Below are 15,333 nucleotides of genomic sequence, written 5' to 3' on the forward strand. Positions count from 1 at the left end.
AGCCAGTCATCGGTTTGGCAGAGTGGGTAAAAAACAAGAAGCCGATGTCTTGCCCTTTCGGGCATAAGGAGCCGGAGAAGTTCGCATTTGATATCACTAAAGCTGAAAGAATATTTGACTTTCTACTTCAGGAAGGCCAGATCAAGTTGTCGCCCAATCATGTGATTCCATCGGCTGAAGAATTAAAGAAGATGAAATATTGCAAGTGGCACAATGCGACTTCTCACAGCACCAATGAATGCAAAGTTTTCGGGCAACAGCTGCAATCGGCTATGGAATCTGGGAGAATAAAGTTTGATACTTCTAAAGCTCAGAAGCCGATGAAGATTGATCAACATCCTTTCCGAACAAATATGTTGGATGCTAAGGGAAAGACCAAGGTTTTGACGTCAGAAGCAGCTGAAAAGAGTGCATCGGTAGATCCTCAGCATCAAATTACTGCTGCCGATGCCAAAGGAAAAGGCTTGATCCAAGAAAGAAATAGCTCAGGAAGGTCTCCCCAATCTAGTATTGTGATGACTCATAGAAGGCCTCGAGAAACTTGGCAGCAACGTGAAGATCGATATCGGCGCCAGCAAGAAGACTATCATCGGGAAAAAGAAAGACGCCGACAGGAGTGGAATCGGCACAGAGATCACTGGAACTGCCCGTTCTTTATCCATTGCTGGGAGCAGAATATTAAATTACCCACTGTTAGAGATTACCCTGAATGCAATGGTTATGATCGGTATGACAGATCCGATCGGCACTATCATGATGATGATCGGCAGTTTAGTGGGCTGATTAGGGGGAGAGCGTCACTTCATGATCGGCTGGGGGGCAGACTCAGTGTACACGATAGGCTTGGTGATCGTGTTCAATATTTTCCTAGGAATCAAGAAGAGCTTGAAGAGATGGCAAATGCACGAGTTCCCGATGAGTTCATATTTTGCGGGGACGAGGGAACATCGTCGTCCATCGGCAAGGCAGTCACCACTTCCCCCATGGTGTCCAGAGGGGTTAACTAAGACGCAGAAAAGGAGACTGCAGCGTGAAAAACGAGAAGAGCTAAGCAAGGGCGAGAACTCTGGCCAGTCTGGGGATCAGCAACAACCAGATCCTAAAGGGAAAGGGCCATCGACAGATGTTAACATGGTATTTATGCTGCCGATGGAATTCCTTGCGCCATCCAGTGATGACGAGGAGTTGGAGTTTTCCGACCAGATAGCTCAGTTGGCTCTGGATCCGATGACAGCTATCTTTGAAAAGCCTGCCGATAATGAGAGGCAGCATCTTAAAGCCCTGTTTGTCAAAGGAAGAGTTGATGGTCAGCCGATGACCAAGATATTAATTGATGGTGGAGCTGCTATCAACATCATGCCATATGCAGTCTATCGGAAGCTTGGAAAAGGAGATCAAGATCTGACCAAGATCGATATGATGCTAAAAGACTTTGAGGGAAATGTATCTCCGGTTAAGGGAGCAATCTGTGTCGAGTTGACCATCGGCAGCAAAACCTTGCCGACAACTTTCTTTGTGATCAGTGGAAAAGGTGCTTATAATCTGCTGCTAGGGAGAGACTGGATTCATGCCAATTGTTGCATTCCATCAACAATGCACCAATGCTTGGTCCAGTGGGTAGGTGACAAGATTGAGATTGTCCCGAGAGATTCTTCCTATGTTATTGCATCGACAGAGGCGGACACTTATGAAAGGACTAGGTCCATCTCAGGAGAGATTTGGGAGAAGGATTTCCTCAAAGTTGCCGATTATGAAATTCCACCGATCCAAGCACTCAGTTCTGATGAGGAGTTTTAATGGATAGGTTCGCCAATGATGCAAAATTAGGCCAGGGATTCACATCGGCTGATGATTTAGTAGAGGTAGATATAGGTAGTGGTGATAAACCTAGACCTACTTTTATTAGTGCTAAGTTAAATTCAGAGTGTAAGCAGCAGTTAACCGATTTGTTAAAGGAATATAAAGATTGCTTTGCTTGGGATTATACTGAGATGCCTGGTTTGGACCGACCGATTGTTGAACATCGATTGCCTATCAAATCTAGATTTCGGCCAGATCAGCAGCCAGCTCGCCGATGTAATCCTAATATTCTTCCTGATATCAAGGCCGAAATAACCAAACTTATCAAAGCTAAATTTATTTGGCAATGTCGGTATGCCGAGTGGATTTCCAATGTTGTTCCAGTTTACAAGAAAAATGGGAAGCTTCGGGTTTGCATTGATTTCAGGAATCTTAACAAAGCTACGCCGATGGATGGTTACCCAATGCCAGTTGCCGATCTACTAGTTGATGTTGCGGCCGGACATCGAATCATCAGCTTTATGGATGGCAATGCAGGGTACAATCAGATATTCATGGCTGAAGAAGATATTCCAAAAACTGCATTTCGATGTCCTAGTCATGTTGGGTTGTTTGAATGGATAGTCATGACCTCTAGCTTGAGAAATGCTGTGCTACTTATCAGAGGGCCATGAATTTTATCTTTCATGAGTTCATCGGCAAGCTGGTGGAAATTTATATTGATGATGTGGTAGTTAAGTCTGGAGATTTCACAAAACATCTTGCCGATTTCGAAAGGTGTTGGAATGCACAAGGAAGCATGGTTTAAAGATGAACCCTAACAAGTGTGCATTTGGTGTATCGACAGGACAATTCCTTGGTTTCATGGTGCATCAAAGGGGGATTGAAATTAGTAGGAGGTCCATTGATGCCATCAATAAAATAGTCGCTCCTACCAACAAAACTGAGCTCCAGTCCTTGATCGGTAAGGTAAATTTTATCACGAGGTTCATATCTAACTTGTCTGGTAAAATTCGTGCTTTCAGTCCTTTACTTAAGTTGAATGCCGATAAAGAATTTATATGGGGGAAAGAGCAACAGTTGGCTTTAGATGAAATCAAGAATAACTTGGTAAATCCTCCAGTTCTGATCCCACCTCAGCAAGGAAAGCCCTTCAGATTATATTTATCTACCGATGGGATGGTCATCGGTTCAGCTTTGATTCAAGAATTTGAAGGGAAGGAGCGTGTAATTTACTATTTAAGCAGAAGATTGATTGATGCTGAGACCAGGTATTCGGCCATTGAAAAGTTATGTTTGTGTCTATACTTCTCATGCATTAAGTTGAGGCACTATTTGTTATCGGCTGAATGCACTGTTATATGCAAAGATGACGTAGTCCGATATTTGCTGTCTATGCCGATTATGAGTGGTAGGATCGGTAAGTGGATTTTGGCACTGTCGGAATTCGATCTACGTTATGAATCGGCTAAAGCGGTTAAAGGATAGATTATGGCCGATTTTGTGACTCAACATTGCGGTGTAGTGGAGACTTTGGAAGTTGTACCTTGGACGTTCTTCTTTGATGGATCCACGTGTGACCGGGGGGCAGGAATCGGCATAGTGTTAATTTCCCCTTGGGGAAGGAAATATGAGTTCTCCTTGCCGATTGTTGCCACGTCAATGAATAATCAAGCCGAATATCAACCTTTGATAAAGGGGTTGGAATTGTTAAGAGAAATCCATGCTGATGTTGTTGAAGTCTTCAGAGATTCTATGCTGGCTATAAATCAATTGGCTGGAAGCTATGAATGCCGAAGCGAAGTCTTGATAGATTACTATGAAAAAAGTATGCGACTATTAAAGGAATTCAAAGAGTTTCGATTAGAGCATGTTCCTCGGTTACATAATGAGGAGGCTAATTGGTTGGCTCAGCATGCTTCAGGGTATCAACCTTTGGTTAACACGTTATCGGCAATCGGTGCCGATGATTGGAGGAAAGAGATCGTTAATTATTTAAAGGATCCATCCAAGAAAGTTGAAAGGCGTATTCGGTTTCAAGCCACCAAGTATGTACTCCTCGAGGATGAATTGTATTATCGAACAATTGATGGAATTCTTCTCAAATGGTTGGGTGAGGATGAAGCTAAAAGTTTAATGGGAGAAATCCATGAAGGAGTATGTGGAGCACATCAGTCCGCATTTAAGATGAAGTGGATGATCAGGAGAAACGGGTATTATTGGCCGACTGTACTTGAGGATTGTTTTAAGTATTTCAAAGGGTGTCAAGGGTGTCAGAAGTTTGGCAATGTTCAAAGAGCACCCGCATCGGCCATGAATCCTATTATTAAACCCTGGCCGTTCCGGGGATGGGCTATTGACTTAATCGGCCAGATTTATCCACCATCTAGCAAAGGACATAAGTTTATCTTGGTTGCCACCAATTATTTCACCAAGTGGGTTGAAGCTATTCCTTTGAAAAAGGTCACATCGGCCAACATGATTGATTTTGTGAAAGAGCATATTATTTACCGATTTGGTATTCCTCAAACAATTACTACCGATCAGGGTACTATGTTTACGTCGGGGGAGTTTGATGAGTTTGCAATCGGTATGGGAATTAAGGTGTTAAATTCTTCTCCTTATTATGCTCAAGCTATTGGACAGGCTGAAGCATCTAACAAAGGAATTATCAAACTTATTAAACAGAAAGTTGAAGAAAATCCTAGGAGGTGGCATACGTTGTTGAATGAAGCCTTATGGTCATATCGGATGGCTTGTCATGGGTCGACCAAAGTTTCACCTTATCAGTTGGTGTATGGGCATGATGTAGTGCTACCGTGGGAAATTAAAACTGGGTCTAGGCGACTATCTTTTCAAGATCAATTGGCTGCCGATGATTATACTACTTTGATGACAGACGAGTTGGATGATCTAGCAGGGCATCGGCTAAGGGCTTTGATAAGTATAGAAGAAAATAAGAAGAGAGTTGCCAGATGTTATGATAAGAAGGTAAAGGCCAAGGAGTTTGCCAATAGAGACTTAGTATGGAAACTAATCTTACCGATTGGGACTAAAAGTTCAAAGTTTGGGAAGTGGTCTCCCAATTGGGAAGGTCCCTATCGGATAAATCGATCTACTCCTGGCAACGCCTATATCTTAGAAACTCTCGAAGGAGTTGAATTTCCCAGAGCATTGAACGGCAAATATTTAAAGAGATATTACCCCAGCATATGGGTCGATGCATAAAAGTTTAAGCGCCGATAACATTCCTATCGGCTGGATTAAAAGTGTATCTGGGGCCGGACTTAATGTTTTAAAAGAATGCCAATAACAGTCCTATTGGCTGGACCAAAATGATTAGAAGAAAGAAGCAAAGCATGTCGCTGATGAAGAGTTTACATGTTTAACAGAGCCTGGATCGTCGATATGGCGCGCAGACGGATCTGGTTGGCTTCTTCTATTTCCTTCACGTCATCATCGGCAGAACCTTCCACTGGCTTCAGTTTCTTCTTCATCTGTAGTGCTTTACGGGCATGGAGGTTTTGCTCTTGTTCAAGAATCTTGATTGCTTCAGGCAGCTGGCTTTCTTCCTGTTGGGCTTGGGATAGAGCTTCTTCCACTTGTCCGAGTTCAGCCAATAGAGCGTCCCTTCTCGCCGATAGGTCAGAGATCTTTTGCTTCAGTGCATCTCCTGAGGATTTCAGAGTTCCGATGCTCTTATGCTTCTCATCGGCAAGGAGCTTCACTTTCATCATCTCCTCTGAGAGCTGAGCGTAAGCAGCTCTATCGGCAAGACGTTGGACAGCCTTTTGATACTACAGCTGACGACTCTCTAAGTGTGCAGCCTGAAAAAGAACCTCCTCGGCATCGGCAGGGATTTGACCTCTGAGAGCTTTGAACAGAACTTTGGCTGGATCAGAGTCATCGACCAATTGCGCGGTATCTTGATGAAGAAGAGCTGACAGATCCGCCAGTTTTGCTCTAATCTCTGCCGATGAGATTCCAACTGCTTGAGAAGAACTTGCTTCCTCGCCTTCATCCTCAGAGATCTCGATGGCGAAGGAGAACAGGCTGTCGGGAGAATCCTGTTCCTGAAAAAGCAGACAGAATAAGTTATTTTGTGATCAAGTACTGATAACAATAAAGATGAAGATCGGGTAACTTACTTGCTTCAAAGCCATCTCTCGCCTCTGACTAGTTGAAGCCGATGGAACCACAGGCTAATCGGCTGGGATTACCGATGAGACTATGTCAGCTGAAAGATTAACAAAGGTAATTACAAATTGGAAAAAGTGGGTTCATCGGCAATAAATAGAAAGTATGGTACCTTGAGGAGATGCAGTACTAGTCTGAATCGAGGAAACTACCGATGCTATAATTAAGCTTGCTGGATCGGCAGTCTGCTCATGTACATCAGCCAATGTTTCTTCTGGCTGAGGCTCTTCTGGCTGAGGTTCTTCGGGCTGGAGTTCTTCTGTTTGGGTTTCTTCTTGTGGTTAAAGAGGAGACGGTGCTGGTTGTATCTGGGCTTCTAGAGTAGAAGGGGATGATTCTACTGGGATCGGAGATACTGGGGGAGGAGAAGGCGTTGTTGTTCTCTGGCGCTTTACTTGCAATCTGGTACTCTTAGAACCTTTTCTCTTCGGTTGACTGGACTGGGGGGCATCGGCAGTCGTACTTCTAGTCTTTGCCGATGTACCGGTGTGCTGATACAACAGGGGGAAGTTTATGAGTACAAGTGTAATAAGTATAAGAATGGAATCGGTATAAGTTGAAGCACTTGAGAATTTACCTTGAAGGCTTGTGCTAGGGTAGTGGCAGCTACCGATGGAGATGTTCTCGTTCGTTTGGTAGTGACTTTCTTAAGGCGTACACCCTGATGCATTATAGCAGCCAGAGTTGGAGCGTTGTTGCCAATCAAAGAAATTGGGCCTGATGAAAGGAGCTCAATCGGCTTACCACTCCTGCTGACCAATGGTGCTATGCCATCGACCTGTATGTAACAAGGAAAGTAAGTTACCGATGAAAAAATAAAAGTGAAGGGATCGAAGCACCGGTATTAAAATACTTACAGTGTTATCGGGAACTTTGTACTGGGGATCGATCATGCCATGGTATGTGAGAGCCGATCTGTAGAACATATGTTCTTTCCATTCTTCCCACCACTGTTTGTATGCCTAAGTGATGAAGAGAGCCGGGATCCAAGCCGATAGATCGACATCTGTATCGGCGTTTGGTGGAAGTTGGGCTACCGTGATCCATTCCACATTGTTGGTAATGATCTCCCTCGGCTTTCTCACATTGGCGTAGCAGAGTGCAATCGGCAGTTGGCCGAAAGCTAGTTGGTGAGCTAGTGCCGATGGGTTATAAAACTCATAGGTCAGATTGGAGGCTTTCCCACTACCAAAGAAATTCACTGGTATGGCTCTTGGGGTGATAATTGCCATCATCACGTCGTGATCTTTGTTGAGAGCATCATTGAAGGGGTGGAAGACCAAAGGAAATCTGGTGTCTGGATCTTCATAAGGCATCCATGCTCGCTGTTCTCTGGTCAGGCCCACGTACAGAGTCTGAAAGAATCGGCTAACCTGGTCTGCGTTGCCACCTGTGCCAGGCAAAACTATGGTAGCTTCGCCAAAGTTCAGAGGGGAACGAGTTGCCGATTCTTCTTCATCCAGCTCATAATCTTCGGCTATGTCCCTAGGGAAGCGCTACGCAAAGAGGTCGAACTCAAGGCGTTTGTGCATGTGAAGACTAAGACACATATTGATGAACCACCAGGGACCTCCTAAGTTGCCGATGGGTTGACCAAGCAGTAGTTTCCTGGCTACCTGGTGGAGGAGGTGATAAGTAGAGCCGAGCAGGTATCGGCCGAGGGGAAATCGGCCACCATTAGCTAATCTCTCTGCTGTCGATAGGTAAACAGAGGTTGGTCCTGCCGATCGACCGCAGAATACAAACTTGTCCAACCACATGTTCAGGAAGGTAGTCTGTTCCTTTATGTTGGCAGGCCCCGTTCTACGATACTTCTGAATGTACCTAGACCAACCGCCGATAGCGCGAGTTTCCACCTTAGCGCTAGGTTTGGTGTCGAACAGGTGGCTATTATCGGCAGTGGATATGTCTAAGCCTGTGAGCATAATCACATCAGCAAGTGTAGGAGAAGCAGGGCCATGGCCAAACACAAAAGCATTAAAGTGTGTCTGACCAGAAATATAATGCAGCGATCAACAGCGACACATTTCTATCCATATCGGCAAGGGACAGCCTAATGCACTGGTCCAGTTTTCGCTCGCCCCATTGAACCTCATTTGAATGGCTGACTCTCAAGAACCAATCCTTCCATCCCTTGGTAGGACTGGGCCAGGAACGGAAGGCATCCTTCCATAGATCTAGAGAAAAATTTTTGGCTCTAAAAGGAATTCTGTTTGTCTCTGCGTTTATCAGATCGGTGGGATCTGGGTTCCCTAGCGGGCCGAGACATTGGAGGTGTGGTTGATCCGTAGGGATGACAATCTTATTGGACAAATCCTAGAAGTTTTTAAGGATAAAAAGAAGAACAAAAGAAAAAAGGGGGATGTTCAGTAAGATGAATTGCGGATGAACAGGGGTATGGTAAAAGTACAGGAGACAGGGTGGTAAACTGACCTCAGGAACAACAAAGTTGATGGCCATCTCCTCACAGGGAAGAAGATCAAAGACTTTGGGGTTGGTGGAGAAAGGCCTTTGTTGGAGATCTTGAAAACCTCGGGTGGTGCCGCCGCCGTGAAAGTGGGTTTTGGGCTGTAGAATGACAAGATGGAGAAGGAGTACCTGAGAAGGAAGTATTTATAGGACAAAACGGGTAGGGGCAAATCTGACTTATCTCTTTGCCGCATCCGTGAAATCCGAGGGTGTTCAGATGGATATGGTAACTGTTCGCACAATAATCAAGGGATTGCACAGGTGATTTGACAGCAAGTGGTCGTGATTTTGGAGATATTTCACTGTGCAATATCTCCTGGTCGGTCCATCGGTAGCTCCCTCTAACGGTAATATTACCGATGGGCGAATAAAGCGGGGATGTCCAGTTTGGGAGGTTGAGGAATTCGAGGAATCTGTAGAAGAATCGGGCCAGGGTTGTTCGACTTCAACGGTCGGTTGCCAAATTGGGAGAGTTAATTGCGGAAAGGCATCATTATTGTAGAGAATTTCGGAGCATTAATGATTTTATACTCCGAAATTGGGGGGCATGTGTTGATGCCGTTTTTGGACGCGTACCCAGGGATCGGTAAAGAATAGATCGGCAGAAGGAACAACGGTAACTAGTCTACAGAGAAGTTGCTGATGAGGGTGATTGCCGAAGAGACAGCTGAATGTGACTAAGTCCAGAAGTGGTGGCGCGTTTGTGCCGATGGTCAATGGCTATGATAAGAAGTATGCCGATGACTCGAAAGGAGAACGTGAAGGTTGTCGATTGACCTGTGGTGGTGTCCCGGTCTATTACGAGGGGATAGTTTTATGTTTTCCATAGATATTTAAGTTTGTTTTATGTACGAATTCCGTTTAATTTGGAGTTCGAGTCCTAGTCGTGTCTGATTGTAGCTCTTTGAGCAGGGTATAAATGTAGACCCTAGGGCCTTGTAATGAGACATCTATCAATCAATCAAACACAAGTTTTTACTCATATTCCAGCATCTACTTTTTCGACGACTTCGTCATATTTTTCTTTTTATTACGAATTCTTAGGAGTTCGTCGACTTATGCTCGGCGTATTCTCGAGTTCCGCGTGAATACCTCTTGGCCGTGACATCCGGACGCATCGCTGTTGTCGGGACCAAAGTATTCGAGTTATCACCTTTGCCGATAGTAAGGTCAAATCGGCTGGCACGCCTTAACGTTTGAATCGGGTATTAGCCCTTTGTGTTTGCAGATCAACTTTTGCACCAACAATGTTTTAACTCTTTTTGCTTGTTTAACTTGTTCTATAGGTATCCTACTACTACTACTTCTACTACTACTACTACTACTACTACTACTACTACTACTACTACTACTACTACTACTACTACTACTACTACTACTACTACTCATTTCTATAGTCTCTTATTTGGTTCTATTTTTGTATAGAGCATGGGAAGAGGAAAATGACAACCAAGCAGCTAATCCATAGAGGCAGGGGAGAGCTGGTAGCTCAGGTGTGTTTATTGGAGATGATAGAGGAGCAAGAGAGTAGTACATCCACCAAGAGGAGGTGTTGTAGCAGGCTGGGTACACAATTGATCCAAGAGGATGTCTAGACACTCCTTTGCACATTCTTGAGTTTGATGATAGCTACATGAGGGACAACATTGATGTGTTTGAAATGAGAGACCCTCAAGACACTGTGGGCCATCTTGTGGTTAACTATACAAACAGTTGGAAAGCTATGGAAGAAGCAAGAGAGATGGGTCCCTATACTCATAGCAAGATAAGTAGCATTGATTACCATTTCTAGAATTTTTTCCACTCAAATCTCTATGCCATTGCCATCATACCAGCTAGGAAGGGAAAGATTTATGAGATGCACTACATTGATTTTGATGCTATGCAAGCAAAGGAAGAGCCCGAATTTAATGTTGCAATAAGAGTGTGTGACAAGTTTGAGCTCTCTAGTATCATGTCTTTTCAATATAATTGGAATAGAGAGATTCTTGCACAAGTTTAGGCAACTTATTTCTAGAATAGAGACAATGATGAGCTACATTGGATGATTGATGGAAGGCACTACAAGATTGATTTCATCACTTTCTGTAGAATACTTGGATTTGGGCATGCTCATAGGAACTACTCTCGCATTCATAATGAGAGAAGGTTTGAGCTCCATGAGGTGAGCTTCTTGTGGGAGGATCCAAGCCAAGTAAACAATAGGAGAACTAGTTTGAAGAGTTTCTACTACGTCATGAACAATCTCATTAGGATGACTCTCAACTCCAAGGACAATGTCACTGATCTCAATGGGCATATCACCAATGTACTCCAGACTTCCAGAGGGGCATAAGTTCAATGCGCCAAGGTTCATATGGGTGGAGCTAGCCTATGCTATGATGATAGGAGAGCACTTCCCTATTCTCCCTATCTAATGTTTATGATTGAGTGAGTGACTGGGTTCAAATATCCAAAGGACTTCTACCACACTGTGTACAACATTAAGAAGACTAAAGGTGGTAGAACAACCCCACCATCTACTATAGAAAGCTCATATCACAACCCATGAGGGTGCTAGTGAGCCCTTTAGGAGGAATGGAAGGAAGAAAAAACTATTTCAAAAATTGGTTGAATGAATGAAAGCAATTTTTGGAACCTGCTCCTACATGGCAAAGAATTAGTATGATGATAGGATGGAGAGTAGACATGCAATCAATGTTGCAAGGGATATTCAAGGATTTCCTCTACTTCCACCCTTTGAGCCTCTGCCTCAGTATCCAAACCTTCCTCGCCTTTCTGACACAAAAAGTGAAGAAGAAGAAGGTAGCTATCACAGACAGCAATCATATGATGATGACCCTGATCTTGAGGAGACCTTGGTAGCTTCTATAGATAGTTCAGAGAGGATGCTAGGTAGTAGAGAGCTAGCACTTCATGTGCTAGTCCATGTCGCTCTACCCGCTCCACTTGCTACACTTTGATGACTCACCATGGAGGATGTGCTATGATCAAGTCTAACAATGATGAGGAGTGAGTTGGTCCCTCATTCTCTCTCTTCTTATTCTCTTTTTGGTACTTGATGGCAAAGGAGGAGAAAATTAGAGAAATTAGAGGGGTCAATTCTTGATCAACACTCAAGGAGGATGATCTTCATGTTCAGATCCACTAAGAGTAGATGTTAGGTTGTGAGTTTGATCTTCATGTCCAGATCCATTGAGAGTAGATGTTAGGTTATGAGTTTGAGAGTCACTCAAAACTCTAATTTATGTAATATTTGTTACCTATTCATCTTTAGTTGCTTCAGATGTGGACATGCACTATTTGTGTGACTTCACTTGTCAGTTGTTGCTAGAGTTTTTGGGTTAATCTTAAGTAGGTTGTGCTATGTGGTTTGTGATCTGGCTGGTGAAGCAAGGCTAACAGTGAAGCCCTCTGCTCTGGCAGTTAGATCTTGTTGTGCATAAACTATCATATGCATTCATGTATATTCTTGTGAGGTAGTTTGCAGCACGCCACAATAGCCATGGACATAGGGGATATCCCATCACATGCTAAAGTATGAATTTTGGTTTTTATACTAAGTTTGAGTATTCAAAATTCTATTCATACATTTAGGGGAACTCCTATGTACATGAGTCAAAAATCTCAATTATGTTTATATCTATTTGTAAGCTCTAATTGGGTTGTCATCAATCACGAAAAAGGAGAGATTGTAAGTGCAATCAAACCTATTGTGGGCTTTGGTGTTGGTGATCCCCGAATTAGAGAACTAATGAGGTTTATCAAGATGACAAGCAGGGTCATGGAAGGAGGATGTGGAACAGGTCGGAGGAGACCCTAATATTAAAGGAGGGTAATCCTAAGCTCATTAAAGGTTTAATTTCATTTCTTATTTGAATTTGAGTATAGGAAAATCCATACTATTAAGAGGGACTCTAGGTTTGTTGATCAAATGATAAACCAAATGTTCAAATCTTCATCCACATTCTCAACCCTCAGCCAAACTAGCATACTGTGCTTTATAATCCTTGGCTGGTCTAGCTAAGGCAGCAGTGCCACCCTATGAGGGTGGTGGTGCCACCCTTATTCTGATCGTTGCAGGACTTGGGTATAAATACCCTTTCCTCTTGATCGTAATGGTCACCTATGCCATTCATGTTATCTTCATTTGATCCAAGCATTGCAGAACACCAGTGCTTACCTCTATCTCCTCCATTGTTGCCTCTAAAGCTCCCAAGTAAATCCTTGATTACTACCATCAAAATCTTGAGAGAAAAGGCAACAAACTTCGATTGGAGAGCAGATCTTTTATTTCCTAAAGTCAAAAGAGCATTTGATCCACGTTTGGCCAATCGCCTTAGAGTTTGTTACTCTTGGAGTTTACTCCTAGCCAGCTAGGCATCGCCCTAGAGCTTGCCAACTTGTGTGGCAACCAAGGGAAGTTTGTAAGGTCACCTTGTAGCTAAGAAATCACCCCTCCTTCAAGAGGTAACACTCTTGTTGGAGAACGAGGGAAGGGAAAGCATTGGTGACAAGCCAGTCCTTGCGTGGGCACCTCAACAACATGGATTAGGCCTAGCCTTGTTGTGGCAATAGCGGAACCACAAAATAAATCCTTGTGTGCTAATTTGTATATTACTTACATGTGTTGTTGAGTTGCTTTTAGGGTTTGAGCCTAATCTACCTCGTGGTGGTGTTCGTGCAGGTTCTGGTGATTATTCTAGAGTATATTAACTTGTAGGGAGCTAGGAATTTTATCTAATAAAAATTTCTCAAAGTACCTTTTGAATACATTCTTGTTGCTCTCTATGAGAGGCTGGCAGTGCCACCCTATTAGGCCGACAATGCCGCCCTGCCTGGTGAATCTGATAAAAGTTGAAGTTTGAGTTTTGATAGACCTATTCACCCCGTAGGCCATCCTAGACTACTAGAGATCCTATAGCTATGGTGTTGTAGTTCTAGGTACATCTATAGTAATGATGCGTATCAGAGCACCTTAAGAACATAATTCAAAATCTAATGATTGAAAACTAGGTCGAGCAAAATACTCATATTCCTGAGGTTGTATAGACCCTATTTTAGCATTTCTGCAAGGTTGGAAGCTCAAGCACAAGTAGACCAGGAGAAAACCCTAGAATCACAACAAATACAATAAAGTAGAGCGTGATGCAAAAAGAAAGAACACAAAGATAAAGGATTTATCTTGTGGTTCAGCTCACCACCAAGGCTTGCTACTCCACATTGTTGAGGAAGCCACAAAGGGTTGGGTTTCATCAAACTCTCTCCTCTTCTCAAGTCATGAGAACAAGTATCTTGGTTGAGAGTTCTTACTAGATGTTGGGAGAGTTACAAACTCCCAGAGCACACACAAGTTGTTGTTGTGCTTCGACAGGGCGACGCTTAGCTGGATAGCAGCTCTTGCTCCAAGAGTAACAAATGCAACATGCCACGTTGAATGTGAACCAAGTGCTCTAGGAGGAAGAAGAGGTATAAATATCCCCTTTCTCCCAACTGACCATTAACTCACGATAGTGCCCCATATTACACGCACTACAAGAAATCTCTTAATCTATGATGGATTTTCGATGACAGATTCAGAGAACGTCACTAACAGCAATGGATATCCAGCCCGAGACCCAGCACCTGATCTCATATATAAGTCACTCCAAAACCTAAATCCACTCATGTGGACTAACTCCTCATTTGCACCAGCCGCCACATCCACCCCTCCCCATCTCTGTCTCCCAGTTCTGGACTAACTCCTCATCTCCACTGCTCGCTCTGGTCTCCACCCTACCTGAGTGTCGTCTCCCCCTATGGTGCCTCCGACTGGAGCACAGCTGCTCCCTACCGCGCCTCCCACTCGGGTGCTCCTGCTCCTTGTGGCACCTCCCACATGAGCTCTATCTCCATGGGCCTCCTGTGTTGCTGCCCTACTCCGGCTGCCCAAACAGTCCAGATCTGAGTAGGCACGGCATCATGACTATGAACCACGCACAACAACAGCCATGGTAGGTGTCTTCACCTCCCTTTTTCATATCTATTCCCTAACTCTGTGGATCAGACCAGGCATGGTACGAAGCACTCCAGGTGTGAGCAGACGTGGTTTCGGCTGGGTGTTGAGTTGTACTTGTGTCACGGTGTGCACACTGCATATTGTGGCTTTGATCCTGTGCAGGGCATGACTATGTGGGTGGAGGTCTGAGAGGCCAAGTGCCCATGCTATAGGATATTTAAGTGACCCCGGTGATCAATGTATGTGAACAATTTTGTAGTTGATGGCATATCAACTTTTGTGCTCTGTAAATTATCTGTAATCACAACACTGTAAGAAACTTAATCATTTTTTTCCATGTGTAGATGTTTGAAAATTGGAGCCAAATGTACATTGTAGTTGCCTTCTATTTTACCTGCTCAATGCTTTGTAACAGCAAATTCTACTAAATACTAGTCACTACATTCCATTCTGCTCTGCCTATTCTGGTATACAAGTTTAATAATATGTCAACTAGGCACTGCTCCTGTTCAGCATCTGTAAGTGCAGTAATCAAACATGTTGAACCTTTATATCTTTTTCTAGAACAATGTATATATGCAAGTGCAGTAATCAAATATGTTGAAACTTATATCTTTTTTTCAGAAGAAAACAATGATGCGGCTGTAAGAGCAGATTACAGAGCCCTAAATTCAGTTCATGATGGTTTTCTGAGCCTCCTTTAGGTCTGACTATGATCTGTTCCATTACAGAGTCCCAAATCTAGGTATGTTTTTTCCTTTCTCTTTCTCTGATAAGTGTATAGTGAGAGAAACCATCAGGTGTGTGCATTGCTCGAAAGCATGTCAAATGTTGCATTGCTATTCTATCGATTTCATTGCCGAGTAGTT

The sequence above is a fragment of the Sorghum bicolor genome, chromosome 4, assembly GCF_000003195.3.
Source record: "Sorghum bicolor cultivar BTx623 chromosome 4, Sorghum_bicolor_NCBIv3, whole genome shotgun sequence".
Lineage (NCBI taxonomy): Eukaryota > Viridiplantae > Streptophyta > Magnoliopsida > Poales > Poaceae > Sorghum > Sorghum bicolor.